Source organism: Stegodyphus dumicola, chromosome 9 (genome assembly GCF_044657685.1).
Source record: "Stegodyphus dumicola isolate Sdum_Otavi_A_Nest chromosome 9, ASM4465768v1".
Classification (NCBI taxonomy): domain Eukaryota; kingdom Metazoa; phylum Arthropoda; class Arachnida; order Araneae; family Eresidae; genus Stegodyphus; species Stegodyphus dumicola.
The window spans coordinates 159,307,108-159,322,570 of NC_140776.1; the positions used below are offsets into that span (position 1 = coordinate 159,307,108).

The 15,463-nt window shown below is 31.4% G+C and overlaps 1 long non-coding RNA gene across 2 annotated transcripts in view; it reads left to right on the forward strand.

Annotated features, from left to right (window-relative positions):
* Positions 1-15,463, forward strand: part of LOC146995522 (uncharacterized) — a 465,923-nt gene that overhangs the window by 444,263 nt on the left and 6,197 nt on the right. The window lies entirely within an intron of this gene.

The window sequence follows — 15,463 nt, forward strand, 5'->3', positions numbered from 1 at the left end:
ATTTCGCCATGCGGCTTGTCTCAGGAAAATTGTACGAAATTTAATTGCGAATTAAATTTTGATTATGAACGAGAAATTAAACGAAATCGTATTGTTTTGCTCGCAACAATTTATATGAGTCCACTGCATTGTAGCTTTTCATATAACAATCAAATATTCAATAACTAATCCTTACGTAAAATCTAGACTTAATTTTTTATAATTCTAATAATAAGCTATATGCACTTGCATTTATAAATGTTAAATATAATGTAGTAAAAATTGAAATGATTTGCCAATAACTTTTTCGTCTTAAAAATTCGGCGTAAAATGATTTTTACAATATTTATTAGCAAATTGGCGTTATTATCACGACTATCAATATATTATTATTTTAGACACAAATAGTAATATTAAAGTTCATATTACTCCTTTTTATTTATTACAATATTATTTGTCAGTTATAGCAATATTACTCTTAATTACTATTATTTATTTATTATATCATTTGTCACTTATTACCTATAATTACTATTATTCGTTTATTATAACACTATTTGTCATTTATAACGACAAAAATATTATAGTATATTACTCATAATTATTCTTATTTATTGATTATAATTCTATTTTTCATTTATTACTCATAATTACCATTATTTTTATTGTAATATTATTTGTCCTTTATAATAATATTACTCATAATTACTGTTATTTATTTATTATAATACCATTTTTCATTTATAGTAATATTACTCATAATTAATATTATTTTTATTATAAAACTCTTGTCATTTGCAGTAATATTACTCATAATTACTATTATTTATTTACCATAATATTTTTGTCGTTAATAGAAACATTACTATTATTATTTATACTATTATTAGTCATACGTAATAATATCATTGTTTATAAATTGCCATTCATTATATGAATATTATTAAACATAATATCTTTTAATATAATACAATGTCATTATCTTTTTATTATTATTATTATTATTATTATTATTATTATTATTATTATTATTATTATTATTATTATTATTATTATCATTAAACTTAAATACTGCCAATAAGGTATTATTATTTTTATTAAATCATTTCTACATAAAGTTATTTTTAGCATTTTATTATCTGTAATATTTTATATACCACTCAAGAAGATTTAATAAATGTGTATAATATTTCATCGATTTTAATTGAAGGAAGAAAGTTGCTCTACCATCTTCTAAGCAGAATATCATACATATATTTAGCTCTGTTCAATTTTAACCATTTATCATTGCAATCATGTCTGTGTTATATCCATGTCTGAGATTCGACAATGGCACTTACTTGAGGTAGTTTGTAACTTAGCACTTTATTCCATGGCTAGAGTTTAATACAGATGCATCTAATAGTTACACGTGTATAAATCCTTTACCAATCTTAGATGCCTGGATCAAATAATCTGATGTATGTCTTCCTCCTCTGACGCAGTAGTCAAGACATTAATTTTAATCACATATACCAGCTGCTAATATCTTACAACATCGATGCTTCTCCCAACTTCTACATATGCATTTACAATGAATCTGTGAATGGGAACTCTGATAATAAACTGCTGATTTCTCAACTGTTCTCAATTACAGTACAACTTCGGTTCCTCTGTCTTTGAAAGCTAAACAGTTTCAGTAAGATGAAATAAATGTTTTCTAGTGATGAAAAATCTTAAAATGTAATGCGTATCTGTTTTCGAAAAATCGAATTTTCAAGTCCAAATATTTGAGATAACTAGTTTTTCCAATAAAGTCTGAAATTATTTCTTTACATTGTAAGCAACCATGCAATGCATTGTCTTGTGTGTCCCGGAATATGCTGTAAGGGCGCAAATGGTTAGCAAATTTGCCTCTGCTTGACATTCTGTAGTAGAAAGTTTAAAACAACACATTTTTTTCTCTGATGTCAACAGAGAAAATGCATTAAAATGTTATATTTGTTACATCTTTTTTATCAAAGTTTTCGCATACTATTTCGGCTAGATCCGTAGAGCAGTCTAACATACTGGATCATCTGGAAACTTTATGGTGTTTTGATGATTAATGCAAACGAAGCAATAGAAAATATTTTTAAAAATCATGAAAACACATAAGTACCATTTTTTTCTATGATATATTTCCAACTCTTCAACCGCTTTAAAATAACTTTTTAAAAAACGCCATTATATATATTCTTAAACAATTCTTTAGGTGCTGTTGACAGTCTCCAGAGAAATGAACTCCAGGACATTCAAAGCATTTTGAATTGATCTAAAGAGATTAAAATATTTATCAAAACGATTAAAGGGAGCAAGGTGTAATTAATATAGAGGAGGACACAAAACATCCCAGACACCCACTTTTCCCTCCAATAATGACCCGTTTAAAAGAAAGGAGCTTTATTCTTTTGTCAGCAAATAAAGACATGCCGAAACTCGAGCAAATATGTTCTACTCTTTAAAAATATGCTCTTTAATATACTCATACATCAGTCCAGCTTAGATACTAGACCTTCAAATGGTGCTGTATTTGTGAAATATTTAGTTTGTCTGATAATTCCTTAACAGTATAAGGTGGAGTTTCAGCAACACAGTCTTTACCTTCTTGTTTATAGATAATGTAAGTTTAGAGCAGATATCTACTCGTAGCATTGGTTTTAGAATAAAACTGCATAATATGACGAAAATGTTGTGTTGTCTATTCTTAGTACTGCGCTGAAACAAAACTTTTGCTACAATACATGCTAGAATTACACACTATGAGTAGAAATGACCGAATTTAAGCATTTGTTTCGATTAAGGTTATTTCTTATCCGCAGTAACAAAATAATTAAAAGTAAATGCACTTCGGTTTGAGGAAATGCATAGCTTTCCAAATGACCCAATATTTTCCCGGTAGCTGGGGACGGTTTACTTCATGTGCGTATGCGTTTTCTTAGAGAAGACTATCATAACATCTAATAATGCTGTAATAATCATGAGATTTTTTTCTCACTGTAATTTTGTAAGCAGCGGGAAAATAGTTCTTGTGCTGCCGCCACGTTCTACTGGAGTTCTATTTAACGAATGATTGTAACTGTATAAGTCTAAACGTGTAACTACTAAGTATAACTACTACTTTAACTACTAAGTTCCCGGTTTAAATCTATTTTTCACAAGGACAAATCTTCGTAAAACAAATGCGTTGAAATAAATGCTTTTAGAAATTCTGCTGTGCTGAATTAAGTTAACTAACTATATATTCTTATGGATAAATATCAGAGTATATCCAATTTTTATTTTAAATTTAAACAGATATTCGCGAATTAGACATCCTGTCGTATTATAACTTACGGATAACAGAAACTAAAACGATTGCTTCTAGTTGTACCTAATGCATAAATTGAGGTGACTTGTCAGATAGATAAGTCTCAATTGATTTGCAAAACTATATCCTACTTTCAAAACTGCAATGTCTCCAATGAATCTGTTGTTTTCACTTCTAAAAGTAACTTGTCAAACACTAATAACTCTGTGCGTCCGTTAATCAAATCTCGCAGGAAAGCTTAATTAACACGGCAATAATACTGCGCGTGTTCAACAGGCCTTTTGATTCATAACCTTTTACTTTTTTTACTTTTAATTATGACACCTGCCTGTAAATTTTAATACATTTCTTAGTCTTATTTATATTACATAAAAAAGACGAGAATAGGCTATAATTTACGTCGAACCTAACAATTAGTGAAATTTAGGAGTTAATTTAAAATGTTAAGCATTAATCTCGTACATTAACCTAAAACAAAAACGTCTGTTCAGTGGCTAAGAAATGATGCTATATTTTCAAGCATTCATCATTACAGCAGAATTGAATTCATAGACTTGGTAGTATATCCTACAGGTTCACCAGCGGCTAAGCTGTATTCAACGGCTAAAACCAGCTGAATACTTGGGTAGTTCGGTTTGGGGTTCAAGTCTCAGCATACGGGCTGGCTGCATGGGCGTATTCGTTGCTTTCCTCCAGTAAGATCCAGTTTCGATTGGAAAATTTTCCATAAAGGCATCCCTCCCTTGAGCAGATAGCCATCAAGTGCTTTGCCATAATCATATAAACGAAACCTTATTTCATTCTATAAAGATGTTTCATAAAGATTTCAAGATTAAAGTCTCTAACATTTGGTCGTCGATATGGTTTCATCAAAATCGCCTGAATTAAGTAAAATTCGGGAGGATTTTTACAATGTCACAGTGAATCTTGAAGTGAAAGCATTCTAATCTTTGAAATAAAACTTTCTAAAAGGGTTTTTACATTCGGAAAACATTGAAAGAAGACTATCACCTGTAAAAATATTTAAAAACATAAAAATTCAAAATGTTACATTTAACGAAACTCAGTTTCTTACAAAATCAATTTCATTGCTTTCTTTTTCTGTGAGTATAAGAGTTTAAGTCACAAAACATTGAAAATTCTTTTAAAAGCCCTTTTAGGATTCTGTAAATCCTTTCCTTAAATGATCGTTAGAGGAAGAAGCAGCAATATAATAAATAAATCTTTCTTCGCAAGAAGAAAATTGTGATTTTTTTATCTTTATGTTTTATCTTTTTATTGTGTTTTTCATCTTTTTTATCTTGCAATTTGTAATCAAAATTTTATTACAGGAAAAGAATCATAATAATGTAGAATTTAAAACTAAACAAACATTCCTTTTAAAAATCTGTTAATACGTCCATTTAAAACAAAATTATGTCTTAGATGGACGTAGATATTTAATCAACATCTGTCGATTTTGAAAGTAATGAGATATACAGGGTGTTTATAAAGTCCCGGAACCATTTTAATGTTTAATAACTCATAAAATAATGAAGATATAAACAAACTTATGGCATTTATTGATGGAATAACTTATATATTTTCCATTTCAGGTTTGAATATCTTTACTTTTGTAAATATCGTCAACGCGTATGGTTAATTTCAGATAATTTCATTTTCCAGGCTAAATATCTGTACTTTTCTAAATATCGTCTGCTGATTAATTGCATTTTTCTCTCTTTTGTTTTTGGCAACTATTGCAATGCTATGCTTACTTTTTATGTGTTTGTTCTAGTACTTTTGTATGTGAGGTTTTATTCGACCGGATATTAAGGAGACTGCATACACCGCCAGAGAAAGCACAGATTTTACGGTGGTTCATAGAAACGAAATCCATAATGCAAACACAGAGAAATTGCAGAAGAATTTACCAAAACGATCCTCCATCCAAAAGCAGCATCTTGCGGTCGAAAAAGAATTTTCTAGAAACTGGAAGTATCGCAGATAAGAAACGTTCCGGACGTCCCTGCACAAGTGATTTTGATGTTGACCGTGTCAGAGAGACATTTTTACACAATCCTAGAAGATCTGTGAGATCAGCGGCAAGAGAATCAGATGTGGCAATTTTGATGGCATACAAAGTTATTAAGAAAAAATGAAGACTGCTTGCAAACAAAGTTCAAATTGTTCAAGTTTTGGAACCGGGCGATAGGCCTAGGAGGATGGCCTTTGCAACAGATATGCTAAGGAGGATAGAAGATGATGCTGAATTTCTGAAGCGCATAATGTTCTCCGACGAAGCATCCCTTCATCTTTCTGGCATTGTTAATCGCCATAATGTTCGCATATGAGGATCTGAAAACCCTCATGAATACCGTGAGGCACAAAGGGATTCCCCAAAGGTTAATGTGTTGTGTGGACTAATGCACGGCCGAGTCATTGGGTCTTTCTTTTTTACATAAAAGACAGTCTCAGCAGTCGTATACTTAGACATGTTGGAAATCTTCGTAATTCCACAACTAGAAGAGCTTCAGCCACATGTCCTTTTGCAACAAAGATGGTGCACCACCTCATTGGAGTTCCATCGTTTGTAGTTCTTTGAACGACCATTTTACAGGAAGATGGATTGGGCGAGGAGATCCAATTCCTTGGCCACCCAGATCACCTGATATAACGCCGCTGGACTTTTTTCTTTGGGGATTTGTAAAGGACAACGTTTACAGGAGGAGAGTGTCGAACATTGATGACCTAAAAGCCAGAATTACAACCGCAATAGCCTCTTTGGATGCCAACATGCTTGCCGGTACCTGGTGTGAAATTGAATATCGACTTGATATTCTCCGTGCAAAGAAGGGGGCACACGTGGAAGTTCATTGGCAAGGGACATGAAACTTTTTGAGTCTATCTAACCATTTATGTTATTAATTTTAATCTATCTTTATTATTTTATGAGTTATTAAACATCAAAGTGTGTCCGGAATTTTATAAACAACCTGTAGTTTGCTTTAGTTTATTTGATTATGGCAAAGCATTCGAGAGCTATCTGCCCAATGAGAGAGATGCTTTCGTATGCAAATCAGATGTCCATCCCTTTTCTTCAATAGTAAACCTCTTTTGCTTCTGAAGAACAGGGAGGTATGTCTAATTGTTCACAAACTCAAAACAGTTTTATTCAAGGCTACGTCAGTCTAAGCTTGATCTTTTGGTTTAATTATTAAATACACGATTATCATACTCTTAATGCCTTGTTTTCGTTTCTTTTTTATCTTTCTTAAATTCGAACTACTCGTCCGGCCAATAATCCAAAGTATACTAGCTCTGAACGTTTTTGAAAAACCTTTATATAAGCAGTTAATCCATGTAGGATTTGATATCAGGTGATCCTGAATAGCATTCCGTGTTCTATCCAAAATCTTTTAGTCGTTGAAAGACGTCCATGTGCTTTATATTGCAATCATCTTCCTATTTAATCTAAATTAAAAATCTTTAATATTGTAGAAACTTTTTTATTCATGGTTCTTAATGTTTCCTACTACTGACCATTAGAAGAAAAACCTTTATACGTGAGTTTTGTATTTGTTGCATTCTTTACGTCTGGCAAAATCATGATGACTGTTAGCTTCAATGATGGATATAAAATCGATTTCCGTTCTCCTCAAGAACATCTGCTCCAAGCCGCCATCAAGAGGGCATTTAGTCTATGATTGATTTTCAAAAAATTGCTTGGAGTATATTTGATAAATAATTCGTCTTACTGATATAACATGGGACACCACGTAGCTGTAAAAATCAGAATTCTTGAAGCCATTTCCTTGATTTAAGTTATACAAATTAGACTCTAAATAAGCGAATAACAATACTCGTATACCAGACATTTAAAATGAGGCTTCTTACAATCTCATTATTATGTGTGGCACACAACACATCATATTATTCCACTGTATAATTTAAGAAGGGGAAACCGGAAGTGTTGAACAACATACTAGTATATGAAAATTTGGAAGTCTGAAAATTACCAAGAAGTACTTTCAAAATTTGTTGAATTATATTTATCTAACTTTGAGCCCCACTCGGCCGAAAGACACAAAAGTTGGTGCAGAATTCAGTATGCTGCACCAACTTCTGTGTTTCATATTCACTATGCTACATAATTCACTATGCTACTAAGTTTCAAATGTAAACAAAATAGCGGCTTCGTTAGGCTTAGTGGATCTTAAACCACATTTAGATAGTTGATAATTCTACAATTATTGCAAACAGAAAAAATAAAGACAAAAAACCTTAACAGGAACATAAGAACAATATAATATCTCACCGATCAGGGTAACAGAGTGGGTATATACGAGTATACATATATTTGTATCTTTTTTGCAGCCGATTGCAACCAAAGAGAGAGGTGCACATCTGCATGTTATAATAGTCCCATATGCAAAATTTCAATGTTCTGAGTGTTTGTGCCTACTCGTTTGTGAGAGATGCAAGACACATACATACGTACGTACGTACAGACTTTACGTAAAAAGTCTCTTCTGAACCCATTTTAAATCTATTTCACAATCCGTTTTGGCAAAAGGAGCCCTTTACTCTGTGCGTCCGTACAGATGTCACGCAAAAACATCGTTCAAATGGATTCGAGAGCAATCAAAATGGATATTGTCGCTGAAATATGATACTCGAATAATTTCACGATTACAATACTTATTTAACGTTGTACAGGAAAGTAAAAACATGTGTATTTTTTACAGGAGTACTGCAATCTCAGTTGTCATTTTTCTAGAAGGTTAATTTCATTGCATTTTCTGTCAGCTGACCTTTTTCATTTTTATTTCTAGAACTTAGTAAATCACCGTCGAATATGAAATGTTGTCATCTTTTCACATGAGAGTTAATGTTCAGTTAATCATAACCTTCATTTAAGGTATTTCCTACTTTCTGTACCCAAAATCTTAAAACTTTAAGTCGTTTTTTAAAACATTATTCAATTTCTGGGTATCAGATTATAATTTCAATGTAATTGTAACAGTTTTAGTGAGTCTGGCTTTCGTAGAAGCATTTACAAATTCTTTATCATAATGATGAACCATTCTATTTTGTAAAGTATTACTAACCAGCTGTTACGACCATAGACGATTCAATAACAGTTTAGTTTTCTCTCTACTTAACGGATAATTCTGTTATCTGATTTCTAGCATTCGATATTATTGAGAAAAGGAACAAACGAATAATTTGTGAGTAATCCTCTGAAATGACGGCTAATTACTTTTGTTCACATTCCTTACTCAGAAGATTACAGCAAATGTATTTAAGATGTAAGAAAATGTACAGAAATCGTAAGACTGCCCTTTTACTCTTTATCATTAAAACTTCATGCTTGAGCTTCTGTGACCTGTAATATGCCCACGCTTAGTTAAAGTGATTAATAGCCTTTAAATTAAATTTCTGAGAAAGATTAAATATTTTTACAACGTTCTAAATTAAAAGGCCATTAATCACTTTAAGATTAAACAGATGCACGATGAACTTATTTTTTTTAAACTGTATATTGTTTAATGTGATTTAAATATACAGAATAACGTCAGTTTTATTTAAAAGAACCTAAAATATCGCATTTTGATTACAGCTTATATAATTTTCAAACATCATGAAAGTTGATTAATCATATAATATAACTAATAAAAAAGAAACAAGTATGCGTAATTATAAAAATTTACACAAATATAAAGAACAACATAATTTTCGTTTTAGGAAATTTAAATCATCCCATTGCGAACACAGATTATATGGCATCAAAAAGGAGTGAAAATTTTGATTGATCAGATTCGATTTAATAAGCTAACAGCAAAGAAATCAGTACACATAAAGTGTACTGATTTCTTTGCTGTTATTTGGGATGCAATTATTTGGGATGCAATTATTATTGTTCAATGCAATTATTTGGGAAAATTCAAAGACATCTCTGCACAAATATTCATATGTAGCATGTCATCACTGATTGAGTTGAAAATACGTACAATAGTATTCAAGGTAGTATATTCACCTTTCTGCATGTCTTCGGGGTGTAACGGTAGCACACAAAGTAATCTAATGACTCTACAAATATATTTTAACATTCCAGCTGTTACGATCGTTTCTCATGATTGTTATTGGAACCTTTCAAACTTGTCTAGGTATAGGTTCTGCTAAATTTCAGTATATTTGGATATTTGAAAAGACAAATAAAACTTAATGAATTTCACAGTTTCTGAAAAGTCAAAGTTTAGTCATATGATGTGCAATTCGATTTTATGAGATACATATTTGAGATTAGAACAGGAATGATTTTCCTAAAATGTTCTTCAATCATTTTTCTGAGACTTTTCGAATATAAAATGATTCCTAAAATTTTTATTATCATTATGGGAGAGATATCTTCTACCAGTGAAATGAATTATGAAATATTCTTGAAAAAGCTTGGAAATGATTCTTTGGCAACTGCGAGCTGTAACTGTTTGTTCCACACCCACGTTTGTTTGTAACTTTTTGTTTCACTAAAACCTGACATACATCATTTCATTTCCATTGCTAACTTGAAACGTCTGGCCATATGTAAAACATTCAATGCTCTTGTAGCTGCAATGTGTTCACTCTGTTATTGAAGCAAACTAACTAGAAAAGAGATTCATCAAGCCATATGATTCGTTTCTACTCCTTTCTATCCGATAAATGTGCTCCTAAAAAGGATATTTTGCCTTGTTTACAGAAGACAGCAGTGGGTACTCTTCGGACCATACGATAAAATGTTCCGTGCAGTATGGATATGTTAATGGGAAAATATGTGTAAACGTTTGCGCAGATACATCACAATAATAACGGTACATTTTCGAAAACTTGATACAAACACTGCGATGAAGAATAATCTGTTGGTCCTATGTATGTAAAAGCAAATGAAGTGGCATTTTACAAATATCTATTCAATTATAAGCACTTTCAAATATCCAAATGGGCAATTTTTGCAGAAGGGCTATTAATTTCTTTTTGACATTTTGTGTTGGTTCATATAAACGGAGTTTCACTTTTTAATTTGTTGCCACCAAAGATTAAAGCTGCATTATATTTGAAGAAATTAAATAGTGAAGAATCTCCATGAATGTATGTATGTTTCTCGCACTGTGAAAACACAGCGGTACTTAAAAGACATCAAATTTTGAATAACCCTAATAGGGTCATCCACACTAATATGGGTATCTGGAATCTCAAATTTGTAATTTTAATTTTTTTATTATCTATTTCATATTTTGTAGAACTTAAACGAGCTTCTGATTAACAAACTCAACTATTTCAAAGCAAACAAAGGCAGCACTCTCTGAAAAAAAAAAAAAAGTTTTATCATTAGCGCGCACGACTGTGTATCGGAAATTCTAAAGAATGCTCTGTTTACATATTTTGTGATATTGTTGTTAAATTGTTTTTTATAGTTTAAGGGCGAAAAACATGATAGTAAGGCGTAGTGTAAAATCTGAAACTTTCAGAATTTTTTCATGACTTTTTCTACTTTAGAAAGGGAATATGAATCAGAAATTCTGTTCAGTATAATTTTTTGCAGACTTTATCAACAAAAAATGTTTTGAAGCCGATTCCTTTCAGCACAATTCTATTAAGAAACAGGCTGAGCTCAGTTTTATTTTAGGTCAACGTTTTGAACAAGTTTTAAAACATATATTCTAATTTGGAAGCCCCAAAGAAATTAGAAATGAGAATTCAAGATATGATAAATCAAGAAGCAGTTGTTAATGTTGCTTTACGACTGGAAAATAAATCATTATATGAATTGCAGCATATATTAATCAACTTGCAATTAGTACACTTTTTATAACTCCAACATAACTTCTCCCTTTTATTTGAAAACACGTCACAAATGTAAAAAGCAATTGCAAGGAAAAACATTAAATATATTCCGATTTACATTAATGAAACAAAATTATGAAGTTAGAATCGATGACATTCAGTAATTTAATTTCTTTAAATTACCTGTTTCGGAGAAATCCCTGGCCAATGCATTTACGAATTAATAACTAAACACTACTAATAAGCAAAAGAAAAAATCGTGAATCCGTTCAAAACTAAAAGAACAAAAGCAAAACTTCTCATGAATAGTGTGATGTGTAAAATAAATTAAAGAATATATAAATGAGAATGGCGTCAATCTCTTTCCCTCGAGTAAGGCTGAAAGAAAGCCATCTCCATCTTTCTTAGAACTTAATAGATTTTCTATAAAACCGTGTTATTTTTAGGTATAATTTTGCTATTTTTAAAGACATATTTAAAAGCATTATTGTTACCAATTTCGTATATATGTAAATAATTTTAGTGAAATTATATGTGAAACTGTAGCATATTCTTGCGTAATGTAACATGAAATTCTTGAAAGAAACGAAGCTTTCTCAGAAAAATAAATGTACAAGGGCAAGTCTGTTTAGGATTGAGGTCAATGTCTATCTCGCAAAATTCGCGAGATATCTCCAAGCTGGCGATTAATTTTTATCGCCAAATGTTTCGGCAAATCAGCAAAAGTCGTCAAAATTGCGACAAATTGGCAACATTTTCGTATACCTGTACCCGGTATTGTAACTGAATAACTCTAATTGATTCCTATATGTAACCGTAAACGTATCCGGCTCTCAAATGCCCTCCAGTAATTTGGAGAAATGGAAGCTACTGGAGATTTCTCTGCGGCCGAGGGAAAATATATAAGCCCGGAGAGTTCTCAGTTGTTAAGCTCAGCTCAGCTCAGGAGAAACAGGGAGTACTGAGAGATCTCCCTGTCAGCTTTGACCTTTAGATGTGCTTTGCATTACGCTGTGGTTAACGTTCTTCGTAATTTGAAGTGTAACTACTTTGTGATACTGAGAAAAGCTGCACAAGTATTTTTGTGGAAATTTCCAGAAATGTATCTTTTGGTGAAATAAATTTTATCAAGCTATTATCGGTTCATACTGAAAACTGAGACGAACATAAACGAACATTGAGACGAAGTTGTGAATGACCGTTATTCTGATCTATTTCGTTTCGATAAAGAATAAAAGCAGAAAGCCTTAGTGATAAATTATTTAATTGCAAGTTTTTATTATATTAGTAACATGCTATGGTTATTAAAATGATATCAATTATCACAGTAGTATACGTTGTAGAGATATCAGGTTTATTTGAGGACGGAGAGATGAAAAATTAGCAACCGCCTTCGCCGGAAATCGAACCACGGAATCTGTCTCATTATTTCTTTAGGAGGTTCGTATCCCGTGAACGGGCTGGCTGCATGGATGTTTTCGTGGTTTTCCCCATGTGTAACGTGTATACGAGCCACTTTCCCTTAGAAAGTCCTCCACGAAAGGCACCCCTCCTCTTAGGCAGATAGCCCTAGTATGCTTTGCCTTAATTAAATACACCACAACACCATACCATTATTTCTTTAGACACAAATATACGGCCTTGAATATTTTTTGTGATATCTGTAAGAACGTATATATATGTGCATATTAAAATATGTCAAAGAAATTAAGGCAATATATCAAAAGAAAACAAATCCAGGTATGAAATAACAGGAGAGTTTTTACATTAAAATCAAAAAAATTATTTGTTCTCATAGTAGTTTTGGGAAATTTGTACTTTCTTAGAGAAAACCCTGGCCGCTCAGAGGATTAAAGTTCATATTACTCCTTTTGGGTTATTGTAATAGTATTTGTCATTTATAACAATATTACTCTTAATTACTATTAAGAGTAATATTGTTATAAATGGTATTATGGGTAATATTACTATAAGTGACAAATAATATTATTATTTATTTATTATAATATTATTTGTCACTTATAGTAATATTACCCATAATTACTTATTATTTATTTATTATACTAAGATTTGTTATTTGTAGTAATATTACTCATAATTATTCTTATCTTTTGATATTAATACTATTTTTGTTTATAGTAATATTACTCATAATTACTATTATTTATTTATTACAATACTATTTTTCATTTATAGAAATATTACTCATAATTACTGTTATTTATTTATTATAATACTGTAGAGACATAAGGATTTTTGAAAGCAGACAAGGTGAAAAATTTGCAACCGCCTTTGCCGAGAATCGAACCAGGGACCTCTGAAATACCGGCTCAGTGTGCTGACCACTACACCACGAAGGCTGGAGAAATACCTTATATACTCACTCCCCCTTTTAAAGGGCGACTGGGATTTTTAAAGGACCCAATCGCCAAATCCTGGGTGAGGAGAATCATCATCTAACACCCTTTTTTATTTCGGGCGCCACTGTAGAAACATTAGGTATCTTGGAAACAGGAAAGATGAAAAATTAGCAACCGCCTTCGTCGAGAATCGAACAACGGTGCTCTGGAATACCGGCCCAGTGTGCAGAACTACTACACCACGAAGGCACGCTAGGAAGGCGGGAGAAATACTTTATAATGTGCTAACATTACTCGTCCTAACCAACCTGTTTATTACACATCCTCACATTTTCAAATTAATCAATTAATTTTCAACTAAATTTCAATTACAAGAAGACTACAAAAAGACTACTCTAAAAAATAACATTTTTCTATGCTCTTTAGATGTTTTCTTTGTTATTGTGAATATACAGCATTTAGAGTTAAGTGTCCGAATAGTAAAACTACTGGTACATAGCATGATACTTGTCTAGCAAAAACGCTGCTAAACTTATTTAAAATAATTTTAAATCATTCATCTGAGGGGCATATGCCTTTACCTGTTCCTTACATTCTTCTAACTTTCGTGACTGAAAGAATTTTGAGAAAAGATTTGCTGTGGTCATTACATCGTCATCTCCTCAGGTTAATTATACTTGGAATCCCAAGAGTGGAATGCGAAAGATTTAACTTCAAGCTAAATAAATTTGAATTAGAATGTATTAACTTTAGGTAATGTAACAGACGTTGCCATTCTTCGTTTACCTAAAATAAACATTGCAAAAATACCCATCCTGGTGATCCGTATGTTCTGAAGAAATTAAACTCGGAATAGAGATAAAAAAAGGGATAATTAAAAAAATACTTTTATTTAAAAGAAATAATTTAAAGATAATTTATTTAAAAAATTCTGAAAAGAAATCTCACATAAATATTCGGACACTTTGATGAAACTGTTTATAATTAATAAAAAATCTGATGTGTACACCACATGACTTCCTTGTACGGAATATTAAATTATACGCATTTTTTCTTGCATTTCATTTAAACTTATTGGATTGAATTTAATCTACTTCGCCGACAGAGCATAAACCACAATAGAATAAATGCATTCTTTAAAATGCACTCTAGTATTTGTTTACCATAGCGACACTCTTGCGCTAGATTCATTTAACAGTATTATATTTCGTTCATATTATAACTCATAATGCAGAAAATTTATATCATTTAAAGAATAGAATTATCTAATCGTTGTCACATGTTCTATTCAAATACTATAATAAAGCTAGAATGATGTATAAAAGAAATTAAGCAAACAAAACAAAAACGAAACAGTTTTTCACAGACGATTGAGTATTTCTCATTCAATTAATTCCGTTTTCACTTCGCGAGAATTCAAAAATACATAAAAACTCAAAATATCTATATTAAAAATTACGAAGTAAATCTTAAAGACTTATTTCTTCGAAAAAATTCCAGAAAGGACTAAGCATGATTTAATTGGCAATAATAAATGAAGGCGTTATCTTTGTTGTTGCGAAGCTCAGTTTCTCTAAATTGGCAATAAATCCACTTGTCTGCTGTTCAAATGTAAACAATCAATGCCCGCCATGAAAAAAAGGCTTCGCGACACATAAACAACTTTAAAATTGTTGATAATTCTAAAAATATTGCATACAGATTTACTAAAGGCATAAAACCCTTAACCGGAAGATAAAAACAATATAATTCAATCATTTTTAAAGCAAAAAAATGTACAATTTACAAACATATAAGAGTAAAGAAACTGAGATCACTGAGCCGGGTGGATATATATATAAATATATTTATATACGTTTGGTGCGGCCGATTGCAACCAAAATACGAGGTGCACATCTACCTGTTATAGCGGTCCTATATACAAAATTTCAACATTCGGAGGCTACTCGTTTTTGAGTTATGCGAGATACGTACGTGCGTTCGTACAAAC